General features: G+C 38.2%; 1 pseudogene; it reads right to left on the bottom strand.

Annotated features, from left to right (window-relative positions):
• Nucleotides 1-13,893: 13,893 nt before the first annotated feature.
• LOC112619324 lies at nucleotides 13,894-14,480 on the bottom strand (annotated as a pseudogene).
• Nucleotides 14,481-16,630: the final 2,150 nt, after the last annotated feature.

Below are 16,630 nucleotides of genomic sequence, written 5' to 3'. Positions count from 1 at the left end.
CCACATGCGGCGGAAATCAGTAGGTTCTGTTGGGAGGCTAGAGGACATGGTGTCTGATTTGCATAGGGCCCAGAGGATTGGTTTGACCAGGCGTGTCATTCACGTAGCCTGCGAACAAACTGGCTCTCCCACCCTAGCCTTTTAACATGCAAATGCAGCCACCTGGCTGGCCGCCATGTTGTCCTGCACACTTGGCCTCTACCTGGCTGGTGGCCACGATGTTGTCCGCTAGTGGCAACAAAGAAAAAGTGGTGGGAACCCCCATATTGGGTGGACCGGGCTTTTAGCCACCAGTATTTGCATATCGATGCTTGCAGGTCTAGTTTTTCAAGCCGCTTTCTGTTAGAAAAGAAATGTTTTCGAGGGTGCTTTTTATTAAAAGAAAAAGCTTTAGAGAGGACAATTTTACCTGCTCTATCCATATAAAATTTTTTATTAACTCCTGTAATGCCCCCAAAACATTTTATTCTATTTATTTATTTATTTTGAGACGGAGTCATACTCTGTTGCCCAGGCTGGAGTGCAATGACTCAATCTCGGCTCACTGTCACCTCCACCTCCCAGGTTCAATGGATCCTTCTACCTCTACCTCCCAAGTAACCGGGAGTACAGGCACCCATGCCCAGCTAATTTTTGTATTTTTAGTAGACACGAGGTTTCGCCATATTGGCCAGGCTGGTCTTGAACTCCTGACCTCAGGTGATCTGCCCACATGGGCCTCCCAAAGTGCTGGGATTACAGGTGTGAGCCACCGTGCCCTGACCCCACAACTTTTTAATATGAGGATGTTCCCAGTTTGCTATTTCTCAGATATTTTTGTGCTTCCTTGAATCTCTAAACCCTCCTAAGAACTTGGAATGAGCACATAATCCTAGATTCTCATTCATTTGATAAATACTGACTTTATCTCCCCACAGCATGTGAAGGATAAGGTTTTATGATGCTAAATTAGTGGTTCTCAACATCTAAAATACCAGAAATGTTGACCATATGTGAAAGCAATGAAGAGATTGAAAACAATAAACAAGCCTAATAATTACAGTACAATTCTATTACAAGAGGATAATACATCACAGTGTCTACCAAAATAATCATAGTTTTAAACTCTGTTGATTGTCCTTCAACCAAATGCAGACCTTTTTAGAAAAGTTTACTTCCGTGACTAAACTCTCTAATACTCATAAGGCAAAGTTCTTAAATAGTTCACAAAACATAGGCTTTTTTCCTTGATGATGACTTGATACCATGATTAGCCTCTTCTCCCTGTCAGCACGTTTTCTTTGCTCTGCAGGGTTTCATGAGCCTCACTCAGCAGAACCTGATACCTGACAGAAATCATCATAATAATAAGTACCCTCAGTTGTAACAAAAAAAAATTGTACACATCAATATTTAAATACATTCGAAGGATACACGGCACACCAGTAAAACTGAGACATCCCTTTTGAGAAACTAAAGTAAGGAGTGTCACCAGACACCTGATATTTATTTCAAACAGCAATAATTGCTCCTGGAATAGTACCACATAGACTGTGATATTGTTATTGCACAAAATCCCCAGCCTGGCATTTGGTCAAAATTATGCAAAGTCAAAAGACACTCTGATATTTCCTGAGAACTGTCTATGTCCTAACTAATTGTGTCCAGACAGGTTTGTGACTTACAGAAAGATCTCCCAAAATGAGACTTCTTGCAAATTTGAACTAATGAACACATTCTAGAGCTGTAATGGCAGCTCAGAACCTGACAAAATAAAGTATGAAGTTGAGAAGTCCTATGAACAGTACTTCCAGATGCCACTCTGTTCTTCCAGTGAAATCCCTGACAGCACGTTCGGCAAATGTTCCCTAAAGTGACCATGAGGCCAATATGTAAAATAGCAATGCAATGCAGAAATGGGAAGCTGCTGATATCTAGCAGCCGGGCTGAACTGAGACCCTGTATTTTGATATCCATTTTGCTCCCTTCTCAAAAAATATCACTTGAAAGTACCATTCACATATTCCTTCTTCGGTCTTCTTGAGGAGACCGTGTTCAGGGACATTCTCCTTTGGTTAAACTTTCTAAGAGTTGTTCTAATATTTGTAGCAAAAAAAAAAAGCATTTGTTGAGAAATTATAGCCAGTGCTTCCCCTGAATTCTCTTATTTGTTCTCAACGACTCTGTGAAATAAATACCATTATTTTAATTTTAAAAATGTTTCATTTTTTCAATAATAAATTAACCTTAACTTCTTGTAACTTTTTTCCTTTATTGATTTTTCATTTTTTATTTTTTTTATTATACTTAAAGTTCTAGGGTACATGTGCACAACGTGCAGGTTTGTTACATATGTATACATGTACCATGTTGGTGTGCCACACCCATTAACTCGTCATTTACATTAGGTACATCTCCTAATGCTATCCCTCTCCCCTTTCCCCACCCCACGACAGGCCCCAGTGTGTGATGTTCCCCACCCTGTGTCCAAGTGTTCTCATTGTTCAATTCCCACCTATGAGTGAGAACATGTGGTGTTTGGTTTTCTGTCCTTGCGATAGTTTGCTGAGAATGATGGTTTCCAGCTTCATCCATGTCCCTGCAAAGGACATGAACTCATCTTTTTATGGTTGCTTAGTATTCCAAGGTGTATATGTGCCACGTTTTCTTAATCCAGTCTATCATTGATGGACATTTGGGTTGGTTCCAACTCTTTGCTATTGTGAATAGTGCCGCAATAAACATACATGTGCATGTTTCTTTATAGCAACATGATTTATAATCCATTGGGTATATACCCAGTAATGGGATGGCTGGGTCAAATGGTATTTCTAGTTCTAGATCCTTGAGGAATGGCCACACTGTCTTCCACAATGGTTGAACTAGTTTACAGTCCCACCAACAGTGTAAAAGTGTTCCTACTTCTCCACATCCTCTCCAGCATCTGTTGTTTCCTGACTTTTTAATGATTGCCATTCTAACTGGTGTGAGATGGTATCTTATTGTGGTTTTGATTTGCATTTCTTTGATGATCCATGATGATGAGCATTTTTTTCCTTCATTTTGTGTCTGTTGGCTGCATAAATGTCTTCTTTTGAGAAGTGTCTGTTCATATCCTTTGCCCACTTTTTGATGGGGTTGTTTGATTTAAAGTTTTTGACTCTTTTGTAATAACATTTAGCTTAATACACAAAAAATTGCATAGTTGTATGAAAATGTCTTTTCTTTATATTTTTCTATTTTTAGTTTTTCAAAACTTTTTAAATTAAATTTTTTTATTACCATACTTTTTGGGAAACAGGTGGTGTTTGGTGTTTGGTTACTTGAATAAGTTCTTTGAGACAGTCTTGCTCTGTCACCCAGGCTGGAGTGCAGTGGCATAATCTCAGCTCACTGCAACCTCTGCCTCGTGGATTCAAGCAATTCTCATGCTTCAGCCTCCCAAGTAGCTGGAACTATCGGAATGCACCACCATGCCTAGCTAATTTTTTGTATTTTTAGTTGGAACAGGGTTTCACCATGTTGCCAGGCTGGTCTTGAACACCTGACCCCAAGTGATCTGCCTGCCTTGACCTCCCAAATTGATGGGATTACAGGTGTGAGCCACCGTGCCCGGCCACATGAATAAGTTCTTTAGTGGTGATTTATGAAATTTTGGTGCACCCATCACCCAAGCAGTATGCGCCGTACCCAATTTGCAGTATTTTATCCCTCACTGTCCCCACCCTTTCCCCTGAGTCTCCAGAGTCCATTGTATTATTCTTATGCCTTTACAGCCTCATAGCTTAGCTCCCACTTATGAGTGAGAACACATGATGTTTGGATTTCCATTCCTGAGTTACTTCACTTAGGATAATGGTCTCCAATTCCATCCAGGTTGCTGTGAATGCCATTATTTCATTTCTTTTTGTGGCTGAGTAATATTCCATGGTGTGTGTGTATATATATAAACACACACACACACACATATATATACATACACATATACATATATACATATATGTATATGTATGTACATATGCATATGTGTGTATATATATAAGTACATACATATAAAAGTATGTATTTTGTTCATCCATTCGTTGATTAATGGGCTTTTGGGCTATTTCAATTTCTTTATCCATTGGTTGATTAATGGGCATTTGAGCTAATTCCATATTTTTGCAGTTGTGAATTGTGCTGCTATACACATGCATATGCAAATGCCTTTTGCGTATAATGACTTACTCTCCTCTGGGTAGATACCCAGTAGTGCGACTGCTGGATCAAATAAATGGCAATTCTATTTTTAGTTCTTTAAGGAATCCCCACACTGCTTTCCATAATACTTGTACTAATTTACATTCCTACGAGTAGTGTAAAAGTGTTCCCTTTTCACTGTATCCACACCAACATCTATTTTTTTTAATTTTTTTATAATGGCCATTCTTGCAGGAGTAAAGTGGTATCACATTGTGGCTTTGATTTACATTTCCCTGATCATTAGTGATGTTGAGCATTTTTTTTCATATGTTTCTTGGCTATTTGTATATCTTCGTTTAGAATTGTCTATTCATAGCCTTAGACCACCTTTTTATGGGATTGTTTATTTTTTTCTTGCTGATTTGTTTGAGTTCCTTGTAGATTCTGTATATTAGTCCTTGGTCAGATGTATAGATTGCAAAGATTTTCTCCTACTATGTAGGTTGTCTGTTTACTTATCTGATTATTTCTGTTGCTGTGCAGAAGCTTTTTTCTTTAATTAAGTGCCATCTATTTATCTTTGTTTTCATTGCATTTTCCTTTCGGGTTCTTGGTCATGAAGTCTTTGTCTAGGTCTATGTCTAGAAGGATTTTTCTGATTCTATCTTCTAGAATTTTTACGCTTTCAGGTATTAGATTTAAGTCCTTAATCCATCTTGAGTTGTTTTTTGTATAAGGTTACAGATGAGGATCCAGTTTCATTTTCCTACATATGGCTTGCCAATTATCCTAACACCATTTGTTGAATAGAGTATTCTTTCCCTACTTTTGTTTTTGTTTGCTTTGTCAAAGATCAGTTGACTTTCTTTCTGTGTTCTCTATTCTGTTCCATTGTTCTATGTGCCTATTTTTATGCCAGTGCTGTGCTGTTATGGTGACCATGAGTTTATAGTATAGGTTGAAGTCAAGTAATGTAATGCCTCCAGATTTGTTCTTTTTGCTTCGCCTTGCTTTGGCTATGCGGGCTCTTTTCTGGTTACATATGAATTTTAGGATTGTGTTTTCTAGTTCTGTGAATAATCATGTTGGCACTTTGATGGGAATTTCATTGAATTTGTAGATTGCTTTTATCAATATGGTCATTTTCACAATATTGATTCTAGCCATCCATGAGCATGGAATGTGCTTCCATTTGTTTGTGTCATCTGTGTTTTCTTTCAGTAGTGTTTTGTAGTTTTCTTTGTAGAGGTCTTTCACCTTCTTGGTTAAGTATATTTATAAGTTTTTTGTTTGTTTGTTTGTTGTTGGCTTTGGTGTTTTTTGTTGTTGTTTGTTTGTTTGTTTTTGTTTTTTTGCAGCTATTGTAAAAGGAATTGAGTTCTTAATTTGATTCTCAGTTTGGCCAGTGTTGGTGTAGAGCAGAGCTACTGATTTGTGTAGATTAATTTTGTATTCCGAAATTTTGCTGAATTTATTCATCAGTTCTAGGAGCTTTATGGAGGACTCTTTAGAGTTTTCTAGGTATACAATCATATCATCAGTAAACAGCAACAGTTTGACTTCTTCTATACCAGTTTGGATGCACTTTACTTTTTTCTCTTGTCTGATTGCTCTAGCTAGGACTTCCAGTACTATGTTCAGTAGAAGGTAAGAGTGGGCATCCTTGTCTTGTTCCAGTTCTTAGGGGGAATGCTTTCAACTTTTCCCCATTCAGTATTATATTGGCTATGGGTTTGTCATAGATGGCATTTATTACATCAAGGTATGTCCCTTTTATGCCGATTTTGCTAAGGGTTTTAACCATAAAGAGCTGAATTTTGTCAAATGCTTTTTCTGCATCTATTGAGATGATCATGTGATTTTTATTTTTAATTCTGTTTATGTGGTCTATCACATTTATTGACTTGTGTATGTTAAATCATTGCTGCATCCCTGGTATAAAATCCACTTGATCATGGTGGATTATCTTTTTGATATGCTGTTGGATTCAATTTGCTAGTATTTTGTTGAGGATTTTTGCATCTATATTTACCAGGGATATTGGTCTGCAGTTTTCTTTTTTTATTATGTTCTTTCCTGTTTTGGGGATTAGGGTGATACTGACTTCATAGAATAATTTTGGGAGAATTTTCTCTTTTTCTATCTTGGGGAATAGTGTCAATAGTATTGCTACCAATTCTTCTTTCTATGTCTGATAGAATTCAGCTGTGAATCCATCTGATCCTGGATTTTTTTTGGGGGGGGAGGGGGTTGGCAATTTTTTAATTACCATTTCAATCTTGCTGCACATTATTTGTCTGTTCAAAGTTCCTATTTCTTCCTGGTTTAATCTAAGAGGGGTGTATATTTCCAGGAATTTATCCATCTCCTCTAGGTTTTCTAGTTTGTGCATGCAAAGGTGTTCATAGTAGACTCGAATGGTCTTTTGTATTTCTGTGGTATCAATTGTAATATCTCCTGTTTTGTTTATATTTGAGCTTATTTGGATCTTCTCTCTTCTTTTCTTGGATAATCTTGCTAATGGTCTATCAATTTTGTTTACCTTTTCAAAGAAAAAGGTTTTTGTTTCATTTATTCTTTGTACTTTTTTTGTTTCAGTTTCATTTAATTCTGCTCTGATCTTTGTTACGTCTTTTCTTCTGCTAGGTTTGGATGTGGTTTGTTTTTGTTTCTCTAGTTCCTTGAGGTTTGACTTTAGATTATCTGTGCTCTTTCAGACTTTTTTATGTAGGCATTTAAGTTTATGAACTTTCCTCTTAACACCACCTTTGCTGTATCCCAAAGGTTTTGACAAGTTGTGTCACTGTTATTGTTCAGTTCAAAGAATTTTTTAATTCCTAATAATCATTCAGGAGCGTGTTATTTAATTTCCATGTATTTGTATGGTTTTGAGAGTTCCTTTTGGAGTTGATTCCAAATTTTATTCTACTGTGGTCTGAGAGAGTCCTTGATATGATTTCAGTTTTCTTACATGTATTGAGACTTGTTTTGTGGCCTACCATATGGTCTATCTTGGAGAAAGTTCCATGTGCTGATGAAGAGAGTGTATACTCTTCAGTTGTTGGGTAGAATGTTCTGTAAATATCTGTTAAGTCTAGTTGTTGTAGGGTATAGTTTAAATCCATTGTTTTTCTTTGAGTTTTTGTCTTTATGACCTGTCTAGTGTTGTCAGTGGAATATTGAAGTTTCCCACTAATATTGTGTTGATGTCTATCCCATTTCTTAAGTCTAATAGTAACTGTTTTATAAATCTGGGAACTCTGATGTTAGGTGTATATATATTTAGTATTGTGATATTTTCCTGTTGGACTAGTCCTTTTATTGTTATATAATGTCCCTCTTTGTCTTTGTTAACTGATGTTGCTTTAAAGTTTGTTTTGTCTTATATAAGAATAGCTACTTCTGCCTGCTTTTTGGTGTCCATTTGCATGGAATATCTTTTTCCACCCTTTAAGTTTATGTGAGTCCTTATGTGTTAGGTGATTCTTTTGAAGACAGCAGATACTTAGTTGGTGAATTTTTATCCATTCTGCCATTTTGTATCTTTTAAGTGGAACATTTAGTTCATTTACATTCAATGTTAGTATTGAGATGTGAGGTACTATTCTATTCATTATGCTACTTGTTGCCTGAATACCTTGAGGATCTTTTTGTGTGTGTGTGTGTGTTTGTTTTATAGGTCCTGTGAGATTTATGCTTTAAAGAGGTTCTATTTTGGTGTATTTCAAGGATTTTTTTTCAAGATTTAGAGCTTCTTTTAGCAGTTCTTGTAGTGCTGGCATGGTACTGGCAAATTCTCTCAGCATTTGTTTATCTGAAAAATACTGTATCTTTCCTTCATTTAGGAAGCTTAGTTTCACTGGATAGAAAATTCTTGGCTGATAATTGTTTTGTTTAAGGAGGCTAAGATAGGACCCCAATGCTTTCTAGCTTGTAGGGTTTCTGCTGAGACATCTGCTGTTAATCTTATAGGTTTTCCTTTATAGGTTACCTGGTGCTTTTGCCTCATAGCTCTTTAGATTCTGTCCTTTGTTTTGGCTTTAGATAACCTGATGACTATGTGCCTAGGCAATGATCTTTTTGTAATAAATTTCTGAGGTGTTCTTTGAGCTTCTTTTATTTGGATGTCTACGTTTCTAGCAAGGCTGGGGACGTTTTCCTTGATTATTCCCTCAAATATGTTTTTCAGTAAATACCATATTTAAACCAGTTTTATCAATATGGAAACTGAGAGATAGAGAGGTTAAGCAACTTATCTCAAGTTATGAGCACTCTGTTTTGGAGCTAGGAATTCAGTCACAGAAATGAAGAAGTGTTAAGTTTTTCACATACTGATGGGTAACCTTTATTCTGCATTTGCCTATGTGTCATGTGTTGGCTCTAGAGAAAGCAACTGTGGCCACTAGAGCCCAGATCTGGCAACAAAAGTAAAGCTTAATAGAAAAAAACATCAAGTCACTGCCTTGGGAAAGGATGCTTATTTAGCAGCCTGGAAAAGAACTTAACTTGCTAAACAGAGTTTTGTCCTTTTGTCCTCTAAAACTTTCCCATGGTGTATCTGGACTTCCTCCCCAGAATAGCATAAACTATTGATTCCAATTTCCTTAGCCCTCTGCAGTGGAATTATATGTACACACCTCTTCCATGGCCTTCTGGTAGTTGTGATATATTTTCCAGCCCTTGACTGTGTGTTTGGACACATAACCTGTTTTAACAGTGGGTTGTTAGTGAACATGATATGAGTATACAGTTGAATTGTGCTTTCAGGGTTGGGCTTGCCCTCTTGCATCAAAAGGGCATGCTCAAGGTAGCTTCTGCCCTTTCAGCTTGAACAACAGAATGTTCTGAGCCCAACCAAAAGGCTAGAGCCAAGCCCAGCTGACCCACAGGTAGAAGCAGAGCTGCTCAGGTGATCACAGCCTACATCAGTGAAGTAACTGACCCAAGTGCATGATAACAAGTGGTGGTTATTTGAGGCCACTAAGCTTAGGGGTAATTTGTTACATGGCATTATTGTGGTTATTGCTAACCAATGCACTGTGACAAACACAAACTAGAGGTTCTTTTTCAGTTTCTGTGTAAACTCTTTGGTTGTATCTCAGTACTCTCCTCCTGAACTCACTGGGTCACCTAACATAGTATCAACAGTTCTTCTACTTGCCAGCAAAATTTCAAGTCCTGGACTGTTTAGCTCAATGATTCTTAGTGCAGACACTTCATTTGGTTGGAAGACAAAAGACAGGTGTTAGAGTCAGTGTGTAAGGTAAAAGTTATGACTGATCAAAAACACCCTTGAAGAGCTTGCAAATTATCCTCAAAGTTCAGAGTCATGATTTTGTGTTTACAGCTTTGCAAATGTATGCTTATCCGAGTTTAAGAAACCCCAAAGGATGAAACAAAAGCAGGGTCTCTATGCAGATACCTGGACTTTCAAACTCTTCTGCATTTAACATAATTAGAAAATCCCTAGCAGTGAGTCAGACATATGTGAAAGCTCCAAACATTCTCCATGTGCTCAGAGTTTGTACCATTTTTCTATTAAGACCTCTAACTTTAACCTGTTTGAGGATTTGATAGAGTAGGATCTGACTGCAGAGAACAGGTCTGGGAAAAGCTTAGGTCTAAATTCAGTTTGTAGATTAAATGTGTTCATGGCCATCTTCACCATAATTAATTTTTTTAAACTCTTTTTCAATAGTTGTAGGGGTACAAGTAGTTTTTGGTTAAATTTTAGCCTAAAATTTGCGTGCACCTATCACTTGACTAGATACATTGTACCCAGTATGTAGTTTTATTATCCTTCACTCCTCTCCCACCCTCCCATCTTCTGAATCTCCAAAGTCCATTATATCACTCTGTATGCCTTTGCATACCCATAGCTTAGCTCCCACTTATAAGTGAGAACATGCGGTATTTAGTTTTCCATTCCTGAGTTATTTCACTTAGAAGAATGGCCTCTAGCTCCATCCAAATTGCTACTAAAGACTTTATTTTATTCTTCATTATGGCTGAGGAGTATTCCATGGTATGTGTGTATATATGTATACATTATATATATATGTATTATGTATATATATGTGTGTATTATATATATACATAATATTGTCTTTATCCACTCATCAATACTTTACCTGCTAACCCCAGAACAACTTCAAATAATAAGCAAAATAATTCTCCTTTATATTTCTAATACTCCTACATTGTCCTCAGTGCTCCATCTCAGATACTATGCTGCGGGCTAGGAAGGTAGACACATGAAAGATATATCATGAGAGACTTAAACTTTGCCTCAGCCTACAGAATAACCATACCAAGAAATTATATCCTCTAGTCTGTGGAAGGACAACTAAAATAAATAAATTAGTTAAAAAACAACCTGTCCCTAGCAAGTATCTGTGGGAGGGAAATTAGGTCCCATGTGATCTTATGCCATCACAGTATTATCCTTTCACCTTCTGTGGCAGATGCACAATGAATTAAATTTCTCTTAAAGCCATATTTATTCCATTTTAAAAAGCTGAATTTTCACTGAGGTTATGTTCTTACTACTTTTTTGGTGTTGAAACTAGAAGACAAATGAAGGCAGGTGTGTGTGTGTGTGTGTGTGTATGTGTGCATGCACATGCGTGTGTGCTTTGTGTACAAGTGTGATGGAGTTTTTATGACATATTGTGACATGTAGAAATTCGAATGTCTAAATTCTATCTTGATCATTTACTAGTTCACGAAACTCAAACACCATGAGAGATGTCATGAGAGATTTAACTTAGACAGTTAAATTGCCTACAGCAAATTGGTTAGCCAATGGAACTCAAAAAATTTCCAGTGGGAAACCCTGTCCCCAGAATGGAGGGGTAAACTTTCCAAATGAAATGATAATTTCTCACATTTACAACACTGTCATCTACTTCAAACTTTTTCACAAGCTGGGAGAAAGGCAGGGTAGAAGTTATCAGAATTTTGTAGTTGATGGATTAAGTCTCAGAGTGGTTAAGTCTCACCTCAGTGCCAGAATTAGAATGTGAAACCAGGTCTTCTACTCCAGGTTCAAGTCTCTTTCTACTAGAGTGTTATGATATCTACTGTAGCAAACTGCTAAGGCTGACCTTCTTTGTTGACCAAGAAGATTGCTTTAATGATACAAGTTTCTCCTGCCCTAAAAAAATCACTCTGTAGTCTGAGATGCAACTAATTAAAATTCCACTATTAGGCTTTTTAGAATATCATCTCTGCCTTCTAGAATTCTGCCTTTTGAAGCATAGATCCATAGCCACCTCCTCCATGAAGTCTTTTCTGAGTCCATCTCTTGCACCCAAACAGATATAATTTATCTGTGCTCTGAATGCCCCATTGGGCTTGGTGTTTCCTCTTGTGGCATATAAGTGCTGGGTCCCTATGCACCTACTACTAGTTCGCAAACATCCCGCGATGCTCTCTACTTTTAGTACCATTCCTCTTTCCTTTTGCCAACACATCACAATTCAGATTCGTTTTAGCTTTAAACAAGAAAAAAAATCCAAGCTCCCTTACTCTCTTAGCAAAACATGGTCACTCCATTTGCCCTGAGCAAGCTCCATCTACCCTCACGTAAGTCCTGGAAATCAGGGAGGACAGAAAAATAAGGCCACCATCAAAAAGTTATTGAGATCCTTCTTGACACCATATAGCTTGATGAAATGAAAAGACTGTAGACTGAGATGGACCTGGGTTTGAATCTCAGTCCCTCATCATTCTAGTTAAGTAAATTTGGCCAAATCCCTGACTTTCTCTTTACCTCCATTTCCTCATCTGTGCAAGAGTCAATATATATGATGGACCTTTTATGCCTGACACATTGGGAGGCACTCAATTAAATGGTAGTTGCCTTATTGTTACTGGTATTGCTGCTACTTTTGCTGATATTCTTCCTAACGTTCTTACTGGTTCATACTCCCCCTGAGGAAACATTAGCTCTTGTCCAGAATGCCCTTTGTACTCATAGCCATCTTTGTCTCCTCTACTTTTCAGATCACTCCACAGGGCCACCAGCAGGTTTCCTCATGCAATATATAAATAGCAAATATTGGAACCAGAGTATTAATTTAGCCTAGACTTTGTTCCAGCCTTCCCACTGGCCTGCCTTGTAGATGGATGAACTGGAGCAGAAATAAGGAGGCAGTGTTCTTTCTTCGTATCACACACCTAAGGGAATTTTTTTTTTAGTCTTCTGAGAACATTAAATTCTACCTCAAGCTCAAAGTAACTCTCAATGAGAGAAATCATTCATGGGGAACAGGGGAAGTCTGCTGAACTTCAAAGCCAAACTGAACCGCAGCTGGTACCCCCTGCAACTCTTAAGAATAGGAAAGCAGCAGTGGAAAAACTAGAATGGAGTGTGTGGGGTGAGGGCGAGGATGAACAACCACTCTGGCATTTAAATAACATTGACAGCTTAAACTCAAGCCATCATTTCAAGAAATTCCAACAAAAGGTGAAATAGTTTAAAGTGTAAAAAGTTGACTCTTCTGCAGAGGCAACTTTTTATACTTTACTTGCCATTCTCATATGAAACCTGCAAGTCCATATTAAGAAACTGTTGCCTGGAAATTGTAAGTGTTAAAGACGATCGATAAAGATACCTTACAGGGAAGTCTGAGCTAAAACCGGCTTTTTTATTTTATTTTATTTCTCCTGTCTATCTTGTAGGCATGTTAAGAATGGATTGCTGGCTCATAAATGTAGCTGATTATTTGGCTGGTTATGTAGCAGTTGCTATTTTGGACTCCTTCTGAGTTTCTGGCTTTCTGGTGGGAAGTTTAATAGCTCATTAAATGGTATACCCTCTCATTTTTATGAAGCCTCACTTACTGCTGTTTTAATATGTGCCAAGAAATTTGAAGACGTACCCTCATTTGAACAAATAATACTGGAAAAAGAGCTATGCTCAGCCCAGAACACAGTAAAGATTTTAATAACGTAAATTTGAGTTCATAGTGAGTATTGAAACAGAGCTATATAGTTTCCAAACTTACATCAGATCTCATTTAATCTTCACAAGGTAGAAAAGTATTCATTCATTACAAAATACTTCCTACAAAGTGCCAGGCGTTGTGTTCAATGTTGGGTCTGCAATTCTAGATAACATCATTTCCCTATTTTTAAATGAGGAACTTGGTTTCAGCAAGATCAAGTGACTCGGCCAAGGTCACAGGAGTGAGCAGAAGACCCAGTTCCTCTGATTCAAATCCCATGTTCATCTCCACAAAATAAGCATATAGCTGAAAGGAGCTTTAGAGACCGCATCAATGTTTTTACTTTATATATGAGAAAAATAAGCATTCGGCCCAAGTTTACACATGTGTGCTATGTATACACGTGTACACATAGTGAAATGGGAATGGGAACTCAAGTCCCACAAGACTTAGTGTATTGTCTTACACAAAAGGATACTTTAAGATTAACTTATTGTATATTTTTAGGTCATCTCTGAAATCCTCTTTCTTCTCTGAAGTACATGCTCCAAAATTTCTTCTTCAAGTACATCCCCTCAGGGCACCTTAGAATATAAGAGAAACATACTGACTAAATTTGTCTCTATGTTGACCTCAGGCACTTTAGTCAGTGTTGAAACTTCTTTTTATTTTTTTAAGGTAAGTCTTTATTTACTGGTTTTGAGAAAAAAAAAAAAAAGCTGGCTAAGTTTGTTGCTTTTTGGTGATCAATGAGACCAAACTCCATATCCTTGTCCAACTCTCAATTCCTCCTTGGTTCAAACTTGGCTGTGGCTGTGGCCACAGTAGGAGCAGCAGTGATAGTGGAGGTCACAGGGGCAGCAGCCACAAGGCAGATGGATCAGCCAAGAAGGTCTTTGTACCCATTGGTGATAAAACGGGGTACTGATGCAACAGCTGGGTAACCAATCTGCAAACACAGGCACCATGCAGACACCCTGGAAGTGAGGATGCAGAGTGTCCCCTGTGATGTCAAGCACTTCAGGGATGTAGATGCTGCCATTGTCAGACACTTGCTTGATGATCCACCCAAGGAATAGCGAGAGATGTTCAGCAGTATGGCTTCACTGGCTCCCACTTTGTCTCCAGTCTCAATGAGCTGCACATCCCTTAGGATTTCAACGATGCCCCTGGAGATTTTAATGGTGATGCATAATGCCTGGACGAAGGGAGTCTTCTCTGGCCCCAGCATGGTGTTCTGGGCACAGAGACTTCACATGGGGCAATGGCACCAGCATTGGTGGTAGCTGGCACCTTACTGGCCAGCAATTTGTCCCTGAACTCAGAACATAATGAACATGACCCAACTGACGGCTCCAATTGGTCCATCAGCTAAGATTTTTGCCTCTTTCCTGTCTGCAGCCATAGTCAACTTCTCAAAATGCAAATTGTGTTCATGGTTTCCCACTGCATTTAGAAGAAAATGCTGAGTCTGGTCCTGCAGGGTGCCTCAACGTGAGCTTCTTTGCCTGCTTGTCCAGCCTCATCTTGTTCCACTCTCTCTCTCCCTCGTTACCATCTGGCCATACTGGTCTGCTTTTAGTTCTGGAATGTGTCAAGTTCTTTCCTGCCTTAGCACATGCTGTGCTTTCCTTTGTACTGGTCTTCCCATCTCTTTACTTAGCAAACTCCTCCTTATCCTTCAGAGTCTCAGGAGAAATGTCCCTTCCTCAGAGAGGCGCTCTCTAATTCTATTCTCAGCCAGGTTTCTCTTTTTTCTTCCTTACAGCCCATCTACATTTCAGGACAGTTATATAAATTTGTCATCACATATTTATTTGTGTAATTGGCTATTTAATGAGCTCCAGTGGAAGAAGGGACTATGTCTATTGTTTTCACCACTTTGCCTGGAATGTGGTAGTGGCTTAAAAAATATTTATTGGATGTATACCTTAATGGCATCCAGTGAGTCCTTTAAAAATCTAGTCATTAACGTGTCTGTTCTGGCCTATGTTTAGATCTCTGGAAAGCCAATGCTTGTCTTGTTTATCTTTGCTATTCCCACAATACCTCATGTGGTCCCTAACGAAACGCGAATGTTTAGTAGTATCTTTAGAAGAATCATCCCATGAAGGAATACAATTCAATATTATTGCTGATCCCTAGGAACAGATCATCAACAGAGGCTGTAAGCATCCTCAATCCAACTAGAAAAGTTCTCTACCTTCCTGCCCGCCTGCCTTGTTAAACAGGCTAACGTGCCTTTACAGCTTTGTTGAGTTTCCACTTGTTTAAAGCTGTGTTGGTGAATGTTATTTTATTGCAGGTATCATTAGTTGAGAAAAGCTCTTACTAGCCCCTTCACAGAAGTCTTGAAAAATATCGGCAGCCTAACTGATGATGCCATCCATAGAGACTGGATAGATAAAGACATTTAAATTAAAGATAAATCAAGGAGGAAAAGGTAATAAAAGTCACCTTCTGGCCACCAGTAATCATCTTTCTGGCCACTAGCCTTTATCCTCTGGAGGATAGCTTCGCTACTGCAGTTCTAAAATCTAGAAATATAAACGAATTGTTGGTAGGAAGAGTGGTAATACCCTGAAGGAATTGGTATCGTTTTTGTACCGGGGATCCTACCTGCTTTCCCAATCATCCCTCTGCAAAAAGAGCCTGAGGAAGTAGTACATACAATGGATAGAAGCTGAAGGAATCAAAATACCAATGGACTATTAGGTAGATTTGTGACTGCTACACTACTGGAGGATGGCACTCTCTGGCAAGCTGAGCTGAAGTGTCCTCCCATAGGTCTGTCTTTGGGTGTAGGCCATGGACCAGCAACATCTGTATCACCTGAGAACTTGTTAGAAATGTAGAATCTGTGGCTTCCAAACCTACTGAGTCAGAATCTCTATTTTAACAAAACCCCTCAGTGATTGTATGCACGTTTATTTTGGAAGCAAGATAAAGAAGAGAGAGGAGCGGAGTGAGAGGTACAGTCAACTCTTACGTCTAATGAATCCTATGCATCACCCTCTGCCTCCTAGTCAGTATCCTTTAGAAAGAGACAATGATAATGGCAGAACTTTAAGGTATTTTATCTTCCCATGTGGTATACCCCATGTCATGAGAGTCAAGCGAAGTCCCAGGTCCTGACTGACTCAGAGAGGAAGACTTTCAAAAGAATTTCATAAACTCCAAAGTGATAACAAGTAACAAACTTGCTCTCACTAATTTCAGCCAAAAGCTGTAAATAGCCACCATTCCTAAGACAGAATGGCTGGAGGTAGAGAACTGAAAAAGTTTAACTTTTAATATGTCAAAAGATCGAAGAATAAACTCTTTGGTAACCTATAATAAAAACAACAATATAAATTCCTAGACAAGAAAAAAGTTTATTTTGTCTATACCTATAGCCTTGCTTACAGTGGTCTGGAACTGGGTTTCTGGGCTGAAGATACGAATGACAGAGAAAATAAAACTTAGTTATCTGGGAGGAAAAGAAAAACAAGAAAATTCACTTTGCCATTGTCTGACTA

This window comes from Theropithecus gelada, chromosome 2 (genome assembly GCF_003255815.1).
Source record: "Theropithecus gelada isolate Dixy chromosome 2, Tgel_1.0, whole genome shotgun sequence".
NCBI classification, from domain to species: domain Eukaryota; kingdom Metazoa; phylum Chordata; class Mammalia; order Primates; family Cercopithecidae; genus Theropithecus; species Theropithecus gelada.
The sequence above is the reverse complement of the archived record's forward strand: the minus strand, read 5'-3'. Positions and strand labels throughout refer to the sequence as shown.